This window comes from Rhinopithecus bieti, unplaced genomic scaffold, assembly GCF_001698545.2.
Source record: "Rhinopithecus bieti isolate Rb0 unplaced genomic scaffold, ASM169854v2 scaffold_2453, whole genome shotgun sequence".
In the NCBI taxonomy this organism is placed as follows: Eukaryota; Metazoa; Chordata; class Mammalia; order Primates; family Cercopithecidae; genus Rhinopithecus; species Rhinopithecus bieti.
The window spans coordinates 2,806,366-2,823,507 of record NW_016804447.1 but is presented as its reverse complement, the minus strand read 5'-3'; positions in this window follow the sequence as shown (position 1 = coordinate 2,823,507).

The window sequence follows — 17,142 nt, the reverse complement described above, 5'->3', positions numbered from 1 at the left end:
TGAGCAGGGTGGGGAATTTGGAGAAAAAGTGGAGAAAGGGGAGGTTATTGGGACATTTAAGTTTGCTTTCGTATTGGTATAAAGCACTTCTTAGATATGCTTCATACCAATAAGCTCTATACCTCAAGGAGCTCTATACCTCAAAGTAGGGAAGGGAAAATTGTGTTCTGAGATACTGATTTTATTATATAAATTAGCAATGTATTGCATTGACCAGAAAAGTACCACAGAATGGTCTGAAGTCATAGTGCAGCTGTTTTGAAAACAAAACCTCTTATATCAGTAAAAGCAAAAGCATTTAATTTGATTGCAAGAATGAAGACCTACAATGCATGGATTCTCTTTTGTCCTTTTTCAGCAATAAATTTATTAAGTCAGATGTTTTAAAATTAATGTAATTCCTGAACACACTTTTTCTTTCCTTTCTTCTTTCCTTCCTCTCTTCTTTTCTTTTTTCTTTCTTTCTTTTTTTTTTTTTCTACCTACCACACTGGGCCTGGCAGTCCAATTATCGACTAAATCAGACATGACCCTCTTCCCACCTTCATTGGAGACTGTCATTCACCTCTTTAATAGCAGATATCCTTTTGGGTCATTATTAACAGGTCTATCTTAGTCCACCAGCTCAGTGAAGGACAATAGAGCAGAGGTGGACAACAGCACTGATAAATATGGATGAGTTCTCCCCACCACAACCCTTTCTGCCCCCAGTAGTTACTTCTAGACCTCAACAGAGTACCACAAGACTCACCACAGCTCTGAAATGTTCTGGTTTTGAAGCCCTCCCACTTTCTATGACCCTCTTCTATGCTAACACCCAATCCTCTGGGAAGATTATTTCATTAATTGCCGTGTTTAAATATAAGTTCCCTAACTGATGGGGAAAAAAAAAAAAAAACATTTCCTACAGCTAAAATATAATTCAGCTAAGCAGAATTCTGATCACATATCCTAACAGTTGACCACCTTTGCCCATTCTCCTCCCAAAATATTCCAGGTGTGCAGCAAGGGCAATCTTTTCTTCTTCCCTCTATTCCACTCAGGCCTGAACAGGTATATGTTCATGATATTTGTTCTGCAACCTGGTAGCATTCCAAGGAATGCTACAGGGTGAAACTTGCTTTGTTTAAAAAAATACCTTTAAAAGTATTTGAGAAAGACTTTTGTTTTTGTAATTATACACTAAGTAATTCAAAGCAATCCTCTGGTTGAAGAAATCCTTGAAAACTTAGAAAAAATAGGCCAGGTGCGGTGGCTTACGCCTGTAATTCCAGCACTTTGGGAGGCGGAGGAGGGCAGATCACGAGGTCAGGAGATCGAGACCATCCTGGCTAACACAGTGAAACCCCGTCTCTACTGAAAACAAAAAATTAGCCAGGCAAGGTGGCAGGCGCCTGTCATCCCAGCTACTCGGGAGGCTGAGACAAGAGAATGGCGTGAACCCGGGAGGCACAGCTTGCAGTGAGCCGAGATCTCACCACTGCCCTCCAGCCTGGATGACAGGGTGAGACTCCGTCTCAAAAAAAAAAAAAAAGAGAAAGAAAGAAAGAAAAGAAAAAAAATAAACAAAATGATTTGCTTGAAAGCTTAGCATGCTAAATCATCATTGGATAGTTTGTGATCAGAAGGAAAACAGAGATGTACACAGGTAAACGATTGGTGTTCAGGGTGCTTGTTTCCCTGTGGCTATTTGCTGATTCTGAAAGAGTTGCTGAGTATCTGGGAAACTGAATGGTATTATTGGAGCACCTTGTGGGGATCCATATGAAAATGGGGGCAGCAGACCCATGAGGATGGGTATAAGCAATATGCACAGTGCAAAGGTTGACTAGGAAGTCATCTCGTTCTCACAAAGACAGAAGCCCAGTTTTGAAGTATGTCAATCTCTGAAATCAAATTAAAGAGATTATAGATTTACAGAGTCAGGCCTCTGACAGAAAGAAAAGCCCAACATTTCTGGAGAAAGAGAACATCGTCCTTGACTTCAAATTATTTTTTTACACACACTATCCAGTTCTCAAAGCAATTTAACCACACATATGAAGGGATTGGACAGCATGAGCCAGAATGAGCAGAAAAAGGAGCTTCAGGGGGCATGGTGGCTCATGCTTGTAATCCCAGTGACTTGGGAGTCTGAGGCAGAAAGATATCTTGAGCCTAGACATTTGAGACTAGCGTGGGTGATAAAGTGAAAACTTGTCTCAAGAGAAACAAACAAATAAACAAAAAACAAAAAACGAACAAAAGAAAGAAGAAAAAGAGGAACTGGTATTTGCAGTTGTCAGACATATTTTAAAGAAAAACTGCTTATTATGTTGATGGAGATAAATAGGATTATCAAGATTTTTTTAATTTGATTTTAAGTTCTGGGATACATGTGCAGAATGTGCAGGTTTGTTACATAGGTATACATATGCCAAGGTGGTTTGCTGCACCTATCAACCCGTCATTTAGGTTTTAAGCCCCGCATCCATTAGGTATTTGCCTTAATGCTCTCCCTCCCCTTGCTTCCCATCCCCCAATAGGCCCCGGTGTGTGATGTTCCCCTCCCTGTGTCCGTGTGTTCTCATTGTTCAATTCCCACTTATGGGTGAGAACATGAGGCGTTTGGTTTTCTGTTCTTGTGTTAGTTTGCTGAGAAAGATGGCTTCCAGCTTCATCCATGTACCTGTAAAGGACATGAACTCATTCTTTTTTTGTGGCTGCCTAGTATTCCCTGGTATATATGTGCCACATTAAAGAAAAGATATTTCTTTTCTTTTAAAAGAATTTAAAATGAAGAATTAAAATTAAGGACTCTAGAAATGGATTTAACAGATTAGAGCTAAGTAAAAAGGGGATTGGTGGAGTGAAAGAGAAGCTAAAAAATATCCAGGATGAATCTCAGAAAGAAAAATAATAATCAATACAGATCCTAGAGCAATTAATATAGTTTGACATTTGCCAATTTACCAGAATAGAGAAGGCAAAAACAGAACTATGCATATGCAGCTACCTGATTTAAATGCAGTGCACTGGAAAGTTGGGTATTTTCAATAACCATCACTATTCACAAAACTTAATTCCAAATGGAGTATAAAAGTGAAAAGCAAAAGTAAAACAATAAGGCTTTTAAAAGAAAATATAAGGAATGTCTTTTAAGCTTGAGGCGATCATAAATTTCTTAAATAGTAAATAATAACCCTAACTATAAAGAAAATTAGTAAACTGAGTTACAATAAAATTGAAAATCCATTTGTTTAAAGAAATTCTTAAGGAAAAGAAAAGCCACAAAGTGAGAGAAAATATTTTCAAAATATATAGTTAACAAATGGTTCCTATTCTGAATATATATAAACTTTTACAAATCAATTTAAAATGTAACCAACCCAATAGTAAATGTTTAAAATGCTTGAAAAGACACTTCATAATAAAGTAAAATAATTGCATAATAAGTAAATAAAAAGTTGCTTAACACTACTAGTCTTTAAGAAAATAAAATTAAAATCACAATGAAATACCACTATATACCTATTAGGATGGCTAAGATTAAAAAAAGGCATACACTATGGAGTTTTGACAAGGATACTGAGAAAGGATATTGCAAATCTCATATGCTATTGGTGGGAATGCAAATCGGCGTAGCCACTTTGGAAAGCAGTTTAGAAGTGTGGGCTAAAGTTACATATGTGTATAATCTATGATATAGTATTCTACTCTTAGGTATATGTCCAACGAAAGGACGTATGTATTCACTAAAAGACATGTAAAAATCTATAAATAACATTATTCCTGACAGCCAAAAGAAATACCCTCAAGACCAAGACCCAAACAGGAAAACATCAATGTTCATAGCAGTCGTATTCATAATGGTTAAAAATGTGAGACGACTGAAATGTCTGTAAATAGTGATTTGGATAATAAATTATGATGTATTTATTTAACAAAATACTATATTTTTATGAGAATAAATAAACTAAAACAAGAGCATGAAGAAATCTTACAAATAAACCTTGGGGGACAAAATCCAGACACAAGATACTATATATACTGTATGATTCCATTTATGTAAACTTTAAACAAGCAAAATTATTTTTGGTTTAGAAATCTTGATACTGCCTAAAATGGGACTTGATGGGGACTGCCGGGCTGCTGCTTATGTTCTGTTTCTTGATCTGCTTGCCTATTACAAAAGTGTACGGGTTTGTAAATATTCATAGAGCTGTGGACATATGAATTTTTCCTTTCCTGTAGATATGATATAATTCAATATTCCTTACCTACTAAGAGGTACTGTTTAAAAGATCACCCAATAATCTAAAGTTACTAACTATAACTTAAAAAAACTTGCAAGACCTTGTCACTGAAAACTACAAAATATTATTGAGATAAATTAAAGAACACAAAAATAAGTGGAGGGACATACCATGTTCATAGCTTGGAAGATTCCTTATTGCAAATATATCTATTTTATTCAAGTTGATATTAAAATCTAATGTAATGCCAGGAAAATTATTACAAGAAGTATGACAAATATTCTAAATTTTATAAAAGTAAAAATTGCCAATGCACTCTTAAACAGTAATAACAATAAAGGACTAGCTTTAGCCATCATTAAGATTTAAGAAGTTTCAGTAATACAATGTGATATTGATGCAAAAAAGTTATAAACTGCCCAAAGAAAAACAATGAGTCCAAAAACAGAACCAAATATTTAGGGATGCTTTATTTGTTACAAAGTTAATGTTACATGCTCTTTTCAACAAATGCTGCTGGAGTACTTAGATAGCTGTATTTTTTAAAATACCATTCATCTCACAGCACTAATAAATATCTATTTCAGGTACATTCAAATTTCCAAATGTGAAGAACAAAACAATGTTTCTAAATAATTGTATGAGACACCATTTTACAGACCTTGAAATGGGGAATTTCTTAAAGAAGATACAAAAGTAATTAATGATAAAAGAAAACATTTTCAAATTTTAGTTAAAATAAGAAATTCAGCTTAGAAAAGATAAGATGTAGAAAGCCAAAAAGTAAACCAAAGAGTGAGAGAAAGTGCAATACATGTAACTGCCATAGATTTTATATTCAAGATTCGTAAAGAACCCCTACAGAGGGGTAAGAAGAAAGGTAACCAAATGGAAAATCATGCAAGCCTTGAACAAATATTTTAGAAGAGAAGATAGTCAAGTAAACGGATAAAAAGGAGAACAATTTCTCTAGTAATCAAGGAAGTGGAAATGAAAGCCACAATTAAATATTGCTACAGACCCATCAGAACAACCAAATATAAACTTTGACAATACCAAGTTTTGGCAAAAGTAGAATCACTTAAGGGGAATATAAATTTAAGAGATTTGTTCTTCCACGTTGCTTCTTACAGAAGGCAAACACCATACTGTATCCAAAGAGAAACTTGTTTCTGGGTCTGATGGCTAAGCCATGATGTTTCTGTAGTTTTCTATCAGATATCTTTTTAATGAGTAAATTATTAACACTGTATATTTATTCCATAACCATAATTGTGATTTCCTCTTCTGTACAAGTCTTATCTTACTAAACTAACCTCTTGGGGTGTATTTTATTGCTTTTACTGGTTTGTTTCTTTCTGGCTTCCATCAGACTTCACAAAATTAAAGGCAGAGTAAACAGTCTCCAGATTGCTTGATGATGAATTTAGTTTGACAATTTGTTGTTATATAGTTAGAGAAAAGTTATAAACCCCAAATACAGATCCCCCAAATTCCCATTTGTGCAGGGTACAAAAATTTTGTATTAAACTTCTTATCCACACAGTCTCACTGTTAGTAACACTGAACAATTGGAATATTGAGGGCCCACTTTATTTTCCTCCTTAAGGATAGATAAAAGTAAAGAAAAATGCATAATTCAATAATCAGTCATGTTAATTTTTGATTAGAGATATAAATGTATTTGTCCCTAGATATATCCTACAGACAGCCATTTAGCATTGTTATTGCATGTCTACTAGTTCAGCTCAAAAAATTTTATTAATTGGCTACTTTAGTGGTTTCATAATCATAACAAAGATGGCAACTTCACTCTTTTTTTCTAGGAAGTTACACTAAAGCATCGGAAGAATAAGCGATAGAAATTCAAATGGAATCTCTAAAAAACTAGGAAGAGAGTTGATTTATTCAGTAATTATATGAAGTGTTATAAAATGTTATTAAAATGGTTATGGGGTACCCTATAGTCTCCAAGTGCTGTCACAGAGTTGAAATGTACAGCAGTAAACAAATAAAATATCCAAAATATGTGAAAGAGCTGCTAAATTTAATGTGTATCATAAAGGGAAATGAAAGCTTTCCAAAAGGCAATGTCTGTGCCTGAATATTTAAAAAAAAAAAAAAAAAAGATGGCCCATTTACCAAATTACATAGCCTACAGCTAGACTGAGGCGGAGAATCTGATAACTCATTGTTTGAACCCAGTTTGGCCATGGAAACTTAAGAAGGAGAGAAGATTGGGCTAAATGCAGAATCATGTACAGAAAGTTACATCTGCAGAATGCAGTCTTTTAAACAGGCAGGATGGAAGAGAAGAATACTCCATGGTGAGCATCCTCTCGTGCCAGTCTCATACGGCTCAGAGAATTAAAAGCTAAATAATTTATGCCTACAATACTGAATGACATGGAGATTATTGATAACCAAGGACATGATGTTTGCCCTCCAACTACGTAAACTACCTGCAAATAGTTGGTTTTTGGAAGGACTTACCTGTTTCAAAAAGGAGTCATAGCCATTAAGGAACAATTACAGAATCTCTCAGGAATGAGTTGCTACAGTAGTCGAAGCTGTTTCCAGTTTAGAAACAGCAGTGATGTTTCTAGCGGTAACATCCAGTGTCAAATATTGGTGGTATCAGGGGGATCAGCAACAGCATTCCTGCCAAGAGGTATCAGCTGTGGTGTCTACATGGAGCAATTCTGAGTATGATTTTTGAAGCCATTCATAGGAGTGTAGCCCCATTCCTACTACTCTGGTCCTCCCAGAGATCTTTGAGCTATCTTATGTTCTCAAATACGTTCTTGCTTCTATGTCTCACTTTATCTCTTTTCTTTTTATTTCCCATTATAACTTTATTTTAAAATTAGTTCTGAAAATTAGCACTATTCATTAAACTGAATTCTTTAAGCCTGTAGTAAACAGTTTATCAATATCCATTAAATGAAACATATATATATGTAAAGTCAATATTCAATTATGTATAGATGTCTTGAATTCAAATAGCACAAATAAATTCCTGAGAGTTTATAAGTGATATTCATTATTTAAAACAGAATTAAACCATCTGAAAATGCTTTGGATTATTGCAAGTTAGTTTACAGAGAACCTTAAGAAAATGATAAAATATTTGCAAATTATGCATCTAATAATGGTCTATAATTGAGCCTCGGTAAGGAACTTAAACAAAGCAACAAGCATTTGAAAAATGGGCAAAGGACGTGAACAGAGACTTCTCAAAAGAAGACATACACATGGCCAAAAAGCATGTAAAAAAATGTTTAACATCACTGATCATCAGAGAAATGCAAATCAAAACCACAATAAGATACTGTCTGACACCAGTCAGAATGGCTATTATTAAAAAGTCAAAAAAAAAAAAAAAAAAAAAAAAAAAAAAAAAAAAAAAAGATGCCGGTCAGGTTAACTGAAAAGGGAACACGGACACATTGCAGATGATAATGTAAACTAAAACTAGCTCAGTCACTGTGGAAAGCAGTTTGGAGATTTCTCAAAGAACCTAAAACAGAACTACCATTCGACCCAGCAATCCCATTACTGGGTATATTGCCAAAGGAATATAATTATTATTTTTTTTTTTTTGAGACAGAGTCTTGCTCTGTTGCCCAGGCTGAAGTGCAGTGGCACGATCTCAGTTCACTGCAACCTCCGCTTCCTGGGTTCAAGCTACTCTCCGGCCTCAGCCTCCTGAGTAGCTGGGATTACAGGCGTGCACCACCATGCCTGGCTAGTTTTTCTATTTTTGGTACAGACAGGGTTTCACCATGTTGGTCGTGCTCTTCTCAAGCTCCTGACCTCGTGATCTGCCCGCCTCGGCCTCCCTAAAGACACACACGCACACACACACACACATACACACGTTCATCATAGCACTATTCACAATGACAAAGATGTAGAGTCAACCTAAATGCCCATCAACAGCCAACTGGATAAAGAAAATGCAGTATTTGATTTTCTGTTCCTGAGTTAAGCAAATGAATGCAGGAACAGAAAACAAATAGTGCATATTCTCACTTGTAAGTGGGAGCTAAACATTGAGTACACGTAAACACAGAGAAGGGAGCAACAGACACCAGGGCCTACTTGAGGGTGGAGGTGGGGAGGAGGGTAAGGATGGAAATACTACCTATTGGGTGCTATGCTTATTACCTGGGTGATGAACTAATCTGCACATCAAACCCCCATGACGTGCAATTTACCCATATAACAAGTCCACACATGTACCTCCCCCAAACCTAAAATAAAAGTTGAAAGAAAAAATAAATACATAAAATGATTGCATGAATATATTTTAATGTGATAAAGCTGACATTTTGTTTTTAGTTTTATCTCAGCCCTGGGCAAAATATGTTCTCATTGTGCATTAATTTTTTAATGTATCTAGTGTGTAACCTTTATATTTTTAAACTAACGTATACAATTATGTGTGTTTATTACGTGCAACATGATGTTTTAAAGTACATATACACTGCAGAATAGTTAAATCTGGGTACTTAACAAATGTATTACTTCACACAGTTATTTTTGTGGTAGGAAGACTTAACATCCACACTTAGCATTTTCAAAAATGCAATATGTTGTCATTAACTATAACTACCATACTGTACAACAGATCTCTTGAACTTATTCTCATACCTAACTGTACATATGTATCCTTTTACCTACAATTCCTTAGCCTCCCTCCCTCCTAAACACTTCAGGCTTCAGTAACCACCATTCTCCTTCTACTTCTAGGATATTAACTTTTTTAGACTCCATATGTAAGTGACATTATGTGGTATTTGTCTTTCTGTGCCTGGTTTATTTCGCTTAACATAATGTCTTCCAGGTTCAACCATGTTGTTTCAAATGACAGGATTTCTTTCCTTTTTGCAGTTAAATAGTATTCCATTGTGTATATTTACCATTTTCTTTATCCATTTATTTACTGATGGACACTTAGGCTGATTCCATACCTTGAGTATTGTGAATAGTGCTGCAATAAATGTGAAAGTGTGTGTGGATATCTTTTCAACATAATGATTTTGTTTCCTTTTGATATATATCCCGTAGTAAGAACAATAGATTATTCTATGTATTTTAATTTTTTGAGGATGCTCCATACTGTTTTCCACAATGACTGTGTTAATTTACATTCCCATCAACATTGTGCAAGGGTTCCCTTTACTTTACATCCTTTCCAACACATTTTTTATTCTGTCTTTTTGATAAAAGTCATTTTAACAAGAGCGAGATGGTATCTTGCTGTGGCTTTGATTTGCATTTCTCTGATGATTAGTAATATTGAGCATTTAAAAAATACCTGTTGATCCTTTATATATCTCTTTTTTGAGAAATGTCTATTCAAGTTCTTTGCTCATTTTTTATTGGATATTTGTTTTATTGCTATGGATTTATTTGAATTTCTTATACATTTTAGATATTAAATCCTTATCAGCTGTATAGTTTGCAAATATTTTCTCCCATTCTGTAAGCTGTCCCTTCATTCTGTTGATGGTTTCCTTTGCTGTGTAGAAACTTTACAGTTTGATATGATTCTGTTAGTCTCTTTTTGCTTTTGTTGCCTGAGCTTTTGAATTCATAGACAGAATATCATTGTCCAGACCAATGTCATGGATCTTTTCTTCTCTGACTTATTCTATTAATTTTATAGTTTGGGATTTTAAAGTGATTATTTTGTTAATTTTTGTATATGGTTAAAGTTCTAATTTCATTTTTCTTCATATGGATATCTAGTTTTCCCCATACTATTTATTGAGCAAACTGTCTTTTCCCCATTACATATTCTTGGAATCTTTCTCAAAACTTAGCTAACTGCGGAGGCTGAGGCAGGAGAATGGCGTAAACCCAGGAGGTGGAGCTTGCAGTGAGCTGGGATCCGACCACTGCATTCCAGCCCGGGCGACAGAGCAAGACTCCGTCTCAAAAAAAAAAAAAAAAAAAAAAAAAAATGGTTTAAATGAATGGGATAAACTTTATGTTTTTTTTCTGGGCTCTCTATTCTGTTCCATTGGTTTCTTTGTCTGTTTTTATGCCAATGTCATGCTATTTTGGGAAGTAAAGGCATTTCAACATTATTAATTTTTCTAATCCATGAACAGGTGATATCTTTTCATTTATTTGTGCCCCTTCTTCAATTATTTTCATTGATGTTTCACAGTTTTTGATATAGATATCTTTTACCTTCTTGGTTAAATTTATTCCTAATTATTTAATTTTAAAAAATACATCTCCTATTATAAACAATAGTTTTCATGATTTCTTTTCAGATAATTCACTGTATAAAATTTTATTCAGTGTATAAAACACAACTGATTTTATATGTTGATTCTGTATCCTCCAACTTTATTACATTTGTTACTTCTAAATTTTTTAATGGAATCTTTGGTGTTATCTATATGTAAGATCATGCAGTTTGCAAACAGGGGCAAGTTAATTTCTTCCTTTCTGAGTTGGATGCCTTTTATTTCTTTGTCTTGTCTTATTGCTCTGGCTAGAACCTCCAGTATCATGTTGAATAGAAGCAGTGAAAGTGGGCATCCCTATTTTGTTCCAGATTTTAGAGAAAAAGTTTTCAACATCTCCCCATTCAATATAATGTTAACTGTGGGTTTGTCATATATGGCCTTTACTTTGTTGAGCTACATTCCCTCTATATCTCAATTGTTAAATATTTTTTATCATGAAGGGATATTATATTTGTATTTATTTATTTATTTATTTTTATTTTTACTTTTGAGACAGGGTCTCACTCTATCTCCCAGGCTGGAGTGCAATGACATGATTATGGCTCACTGCAGCCTCAACCTCTCTGGAATCAGGTGATCCTCCCACCTCAGCCACCTGAGTAGCTGGGATTGCAGGCAAATGCCACCACACCTGCCTAATTTTTGTATTCTTCTTTGTAGAGACAGGGTTTCACCATGTTGTCCAGACTGCCTTTGAATTTCTGGGCTCAAGCAATTTACCTGCCTTGGCCTCCCAAAGTGCTGGGATTACATCCATGAGCCACTGCACCTGACCTGGATGTTGAATTTTGCCAGATGCTTTTTCTGCATTTATTGAAATGATCAGAGGATTGTTGTCCTTCATTCTATTAATGTAATGCATCACATTTATTGATTTCTGTAGACATTGGTTGGGATCAATGTGATAAATTTAAGTTATGTTTGGACCTGTGGAGTAAACAAGACTGGAGGAAAACACACAGACACACACAGTGCTTGGTTACATTTTTAATTCATGACCTCAGTTAAGCCCTTAATGTTGGGAGCAATTCTGATTTACAGTGGATAAATCATAATTTATTTAAATAATTCCATGTTGTCAGACCTATAGGTTGTTGCCAATTTTATTGATAGAAAATTTCTGTTGTAGATTATATATGTAGCTAAACCTTGGTCACATCAATAATTATTTTCTTTAATTAATTTCTTTTTTAGAATTAGAGTTCCAGTTATGAATGGAGTGACTTTATTAGGCTAAGTTTCCTGCTGTTATAATTATTAAAGATGAACAAGATATGTTCTTGTTCATTTAATAATTTGAAGGCCCTGGCATATAATCAAAGTAGTCAGGGACAAGAATAACTACACCATTATAAGGAGGAAAGGGCACTAGGGGAGTTTTACATTTAGCTGACTTTTCTGTAGAGGGTACTTAGAAATTTTCTGCAATGTGAAGGAACAGAATCCAAACAGAAAAGAATCTTACAGCACTGAAGAGATAGAGTCAGAGTTTGAAATTGGAACAGAAGGTACAAATTGAGTGGCAATATCCCAAAGACTAAGAAGCTTCAGGAGAGCCCTAAAATCCTACTGATTCTCTGCAAGATATTGGTGGATTCTTAATTATGCATGCAAGAAAACCAACAGAAACCAGCAGCTGGGAGGAAAAGAATTAAGCAGATTTAGTATCTGCCTACTGTTAAGAAATGAGATTGGAGTTCAAGTTCTATCAACTCAGAGGAACTTGTAAATACACAGGGCTTTTCACCGAGTTCCTAGAAGGGCCATGCCAGAATAATAAGGACAAAATGGAAACGTACAAACCTTAAAAAAAAGAAAGAAAATCAACTTAGGCAGGGACTAAGGTGACACTGTAATATTATATCTGTCTTCCCCAAGAAAACATAATCCTCTTTAGAGGAATACGTTTTTCAGCGCTCACACAATTTTCAAAAACCCTATCATTTTAAGTATCAAATTAAAAATTAAAGGCATGTTAAGATTCAGGACCTTTTGTTCTCCTGAACAAAACAGGAGAAAAACAGACAATTGAAACAGACCTGCAGATAAATCAGGTATTGAAGTTATAAGAGACTTTAAAATAAGTACATTTATACAATTCAAGAAAATAGAGGAAAGAATGGGAAACTTTAGCATAAACCTAGAATCTGTTAAAAAGAAACCTTGTCAAATGGAAATTCTATATTAAAAAATAATAGTGTCTTGGATTAAGAATTCACTAGAGTAGTTTATTAGCAAATTAGAAATCACAACTCAAAACACAAAGGAATTATTAAATATGGATGATAGAGCAATAAAAAGTATCCAGATACTTTCGATTGTGTCTGCTTTATTTGACTTAATATAATATCTTCATATTCAACCATGTAATTTCAAATGACAGGATTTCTTTCCTTTTTGTAGTTGAATAGTATTGCATTGTGTATATTTACCATGAGAAAGGCAAAGCGTTTCTCATGAAATTGTTGCAGGGTATGAAAATGACCTAGTTGTTTCAAACCTCACAATGCACAAGGAGAAAAATTATACAGAGAAGAGCATGCGAGACATGTAAAGTACAAGGGTAATGTCGAACATGTTTAACCAAAGAGGCAATTGTTGAAGAAATACTGGAAATACTGGCTGAGAATTCCTCACATGTGATTAAAGATACCAAGCCATAAATTCAAAATGATATACAGGCACCACGTAGTATAAATAAAAAGAAAATCACATTTAGTGACATCATAAGCAAACGCTGAAAACCATGGAGTGAAATATTGAAAGGCAACCAGAGGGACAAAAATTTTAAAAAGTTAAAGAGCAATTACAGGGTCAAACAGCTAATGAGTTTTAAGACTGTGATGTGAATTTGCAATCTACTCTCCAGAAATTTTGCACTTTTCCCCCACACTCTTGAAAATGCTGTCAAAAATATTGGTGTAACTTTGACATTCTAAGTAGTAGATTCTTTAAAGCTCTTTTTTTTTTTTTTCCTTATTGTCCTTTAATTTCTGGGATACATGTGCAGAACGTGCAGGTTTGTTACATAGATAAATATGTGCCATGGCAGTTTGCTGTACCCATCAACCTGTTATCTACATTAGGTATTACTCCTAATGCTATCCCTCCCATTGCCCCCTGCCCCCTGACAGGCCCCAGTGTGTGATGTTCCCCTCCTTTTGCCTTATGTTCTCATTGTTCAACTCCCACTTATGAGTGGGAATATGCAGTGTTTGGTTTTCTGTTCCTGTGTTAGTTTGCTGAGAATGATGGTTTGCAGCTTCATCCATGTCTCTGCAAAGGACACAAACTCATTCTTTTTTATGACCACATAGTAGTTCATGGTATATATGTGCACATTTTCTTTATCCAGTCTAACACTGATGGGCATTTTGGTTGGTTCCAAGTCTTTGCTGTTGTGAATAGTGCCACAGTAAACATATGTGTGCCTGTGTCTTTATAGTAGAATAATTTATAATCCTTTGCATATATACCCAGAAACGGGATTGCTGGGTCAAATGGTATTTCTGGTTCTAGATCCTTGAGGAATTGCCACACTGTCTTCCACAATGGTTGAACTAATTTACACTCCCACCAACAGTGTAAAAATGTTCCTATTTCTCCACATCCTCTCCAGCATCTGTTGTTTCCTGACTTTTTAATGACTGCCATTACAAGTGGCATGAGATGGTATCTCATTGTAGTTTTGATTTACATTTCTCTAACGATCAGTGATGATGATGAGCTTTTCTTTTATCTGTTTGTTGGCTGTATAAATGTCTTCTTTTGAGAAGTGTCTGTTCATATCCTTCACCCATTTTTTGATTTTTTTTTCTTGTAAAATTGTTTGTTTCTTGTAGATTCTGGATATTAGCCCTTTGTCAGTTGGATAGATTGCAAAAATTTTCTCCCATTCTGTAGGCTGCCTGTTCACTCTCATAATAGTTTCTTTTGCTGTGCAGAAGCTCTTTAGTTTAATCACATCCCATTTGTCAATTTTGTGTTGCTATTACTTTTGGTGTTTTAGTCATGAAGTCTTTCCCATGCCTATGTCCTGAATAGTATTGCCAAGGCTTTCTTCTAGGGCTTTTAAGGCTTTAGGTCTTACATTTAAATCTTTAATCCATTTTGAGTTAATTTTTGTATAAGGTGTAAGGAAGGGGTCCAGTTTCAGTTTTCTGCATATGGCTAGCCAGTTTTCCCAACACCATTTATTAAATAGGAAATCCTTTCCCCTTTGCTTGTTTTTGTCAGGATTTTCAAAGATCAGATGGTTGTAGATTTGTGGCATAATCTCTGGGGCCTTTGTTCTGTTCCATTGGTCTATGTATCTGTTTTGGTACTACCATACTGTTTTTGTTATTGTAGTCTTGTAGTATAGTTTGAAGTCAGTTAGCATGATGTCTCCAGCTTTGTTCTTTTGGCTTAGGATTGTCTTGGCTATATGGGCTCTTTTTTGGTTCCATATGAAATTTAAAGTAGCTTTTTCTAATTCTGTGAAGAAAGTCAGTGGTAGCTTGAAGGGGATAGCATTGAATCTGTGAATTACTTTGGGCAGTATGGCCATTTTCACGATATTGATTCTTCCTATCCATGAGCATGGAATGTTTTTCCATTTGTTTGTGTCCTCTCTTATTTCCTTGAGCAGTGGTTTGTAGTTCTCCTTGAAGAGGTCCTTCACCTCCCTTGTAAGTTGTATTCCTAGGTATTTTATTCTCTTTGTAGCAATTGTGAATGGGAGTTTGCTCATGAGTTGGCTCTTCAGCAAAATCTCAGGATACAAAATCAATGTGCAAAAATCACAAGCATTCCTATACACCAATAATAAAGCTCTTTAATTGTTACAGTTTCTGAATGATGAATGAAGGTGCTTGAAGCTTTAGAGAGATTCAGAGTTTGAGAACATTTTCATGAACTTTATATCCTCTTCATTTTTTTTTTCAGTTACTTAGATATGGTTTATATTAAACATTACTTAGTGTTCCCATGCATTTTGTCTGCTAAACTGTGCCTATACATATATAAATAAAGTTGATTTTATTAACATATGTTTGCATATTCACTCTTTCCTGTCTCAAATAACAAAAATGCAGGGACCCTAATAGCTTATATTACTTGTATGTGCTTTTTTTTTTTTTTTTTTTTTTTTCAATTTAAGGCACACTCACTCTTCGAATGGTTTATACATTGCAGTTAGTTTTTGAAGTAACTTTGATTTTCTTGCAGCTCTTGGTTGCATGACATCCTTAAGGTGTCCTTGGGAAAAAGTGCTTTTATTTCAGTGTATTAAAATGCCCTTCTTTGGCTTCTGTGGGCAGCAATTATGGTGTCCTGTATCATCTGGTCTCTTTTTATGGCCATCCCCATGAAGCTGAGATGCAAAGATTCTACCCCCAGTGATTTAGTTCTGGCCTCATTCCAAGACTTAATTGGTGGAGACTTTGTCCTGTATTTAGTATTCAGGATAGAGCAAAGCATTTCTCATGAAATGGTTGCAGGGGATGAAAATGACCTAGTTGTTTCAAGCCTCACAGCAAAATGGAATTACCTTCTGTACCAGAACTGAGGCTCATGCTGAACACTTTCTCTTACCAAGTGATTTCCTAAGATATAAACAAGACTCATTTTGAAAATGTAAAACTCTATTGACAATATACAATAAAATGAAGAAGGGGGTACAAAATGTGATGTGCACACATTAGAATTGTAAACAAAATAATTCATAAAAGCTTACGGAGAAAGCCTGGAAGGAACTCCACCAAAATAATAATAATGGTGGTTTGAGTGCTGGGATAATAGGCAATTATTTTTCTTTCCACCATTTTACATGTTTTCTAGATTGTAGTTATATTACCTTTATAATTAAACAATAAATTCTCTTTAAAAACATGTTAAAATAACTATCTGATAAGGATTTTGACAATCTACCTTTATAACCTCCTCTCCTTAGCAATAGACCTGGGATTATAATGCTTGAATGTCATAATTAAGATAATAAAATGTTAATAACCAAACTGAATTTTCTGACATTATGGTTTGCTTGTTTTGTAATACATTTCTTTTTAGCACCTGTACAATTCAAACCTTTTAATTGCATTTTGCATGAATGTCAGGCAAAGTTACTGCAAGCAAGTTTTTGTATATGCATTCTTTTAAGTTTGACTTATTATAGCAATCCAAATGTGGTGGGAACACTGCATTTAAGCAAGCAGGAAGATAAAGCAGTAATTGTGATTTAATTCTAAGTCACCAGGAATGGAATTTTTGAACCACCTTTTTAATCTTACAGACGCCTTAATCAGGAAATGTAAGACTAATTTATCAAAAATATTTGGTGGTCTTCTATACCTTCTAGTAAATCTTCTACAAATGGAAAAAAAAAATGAAAATTAAAACTAATATAAATTTTGTTCTTGCTATTGTTTTAACTCCACAGTAGGCTTAGAAATAGAATAAAGATTTTTATATGCATTTAATCTATGTTTGTCCTGATATTATTCATTGATTTGAACTCTATATAGTTTGAATGACTATAGAAAATATCAACAGCATTTTAACTGAGTTTAATTTTCATCTTTACATGCATGACTAGAAAAAAAATTCAGTTATCCTTCAGTAAAAACAAATATATTTTTCATATAGAAATACATTGCACA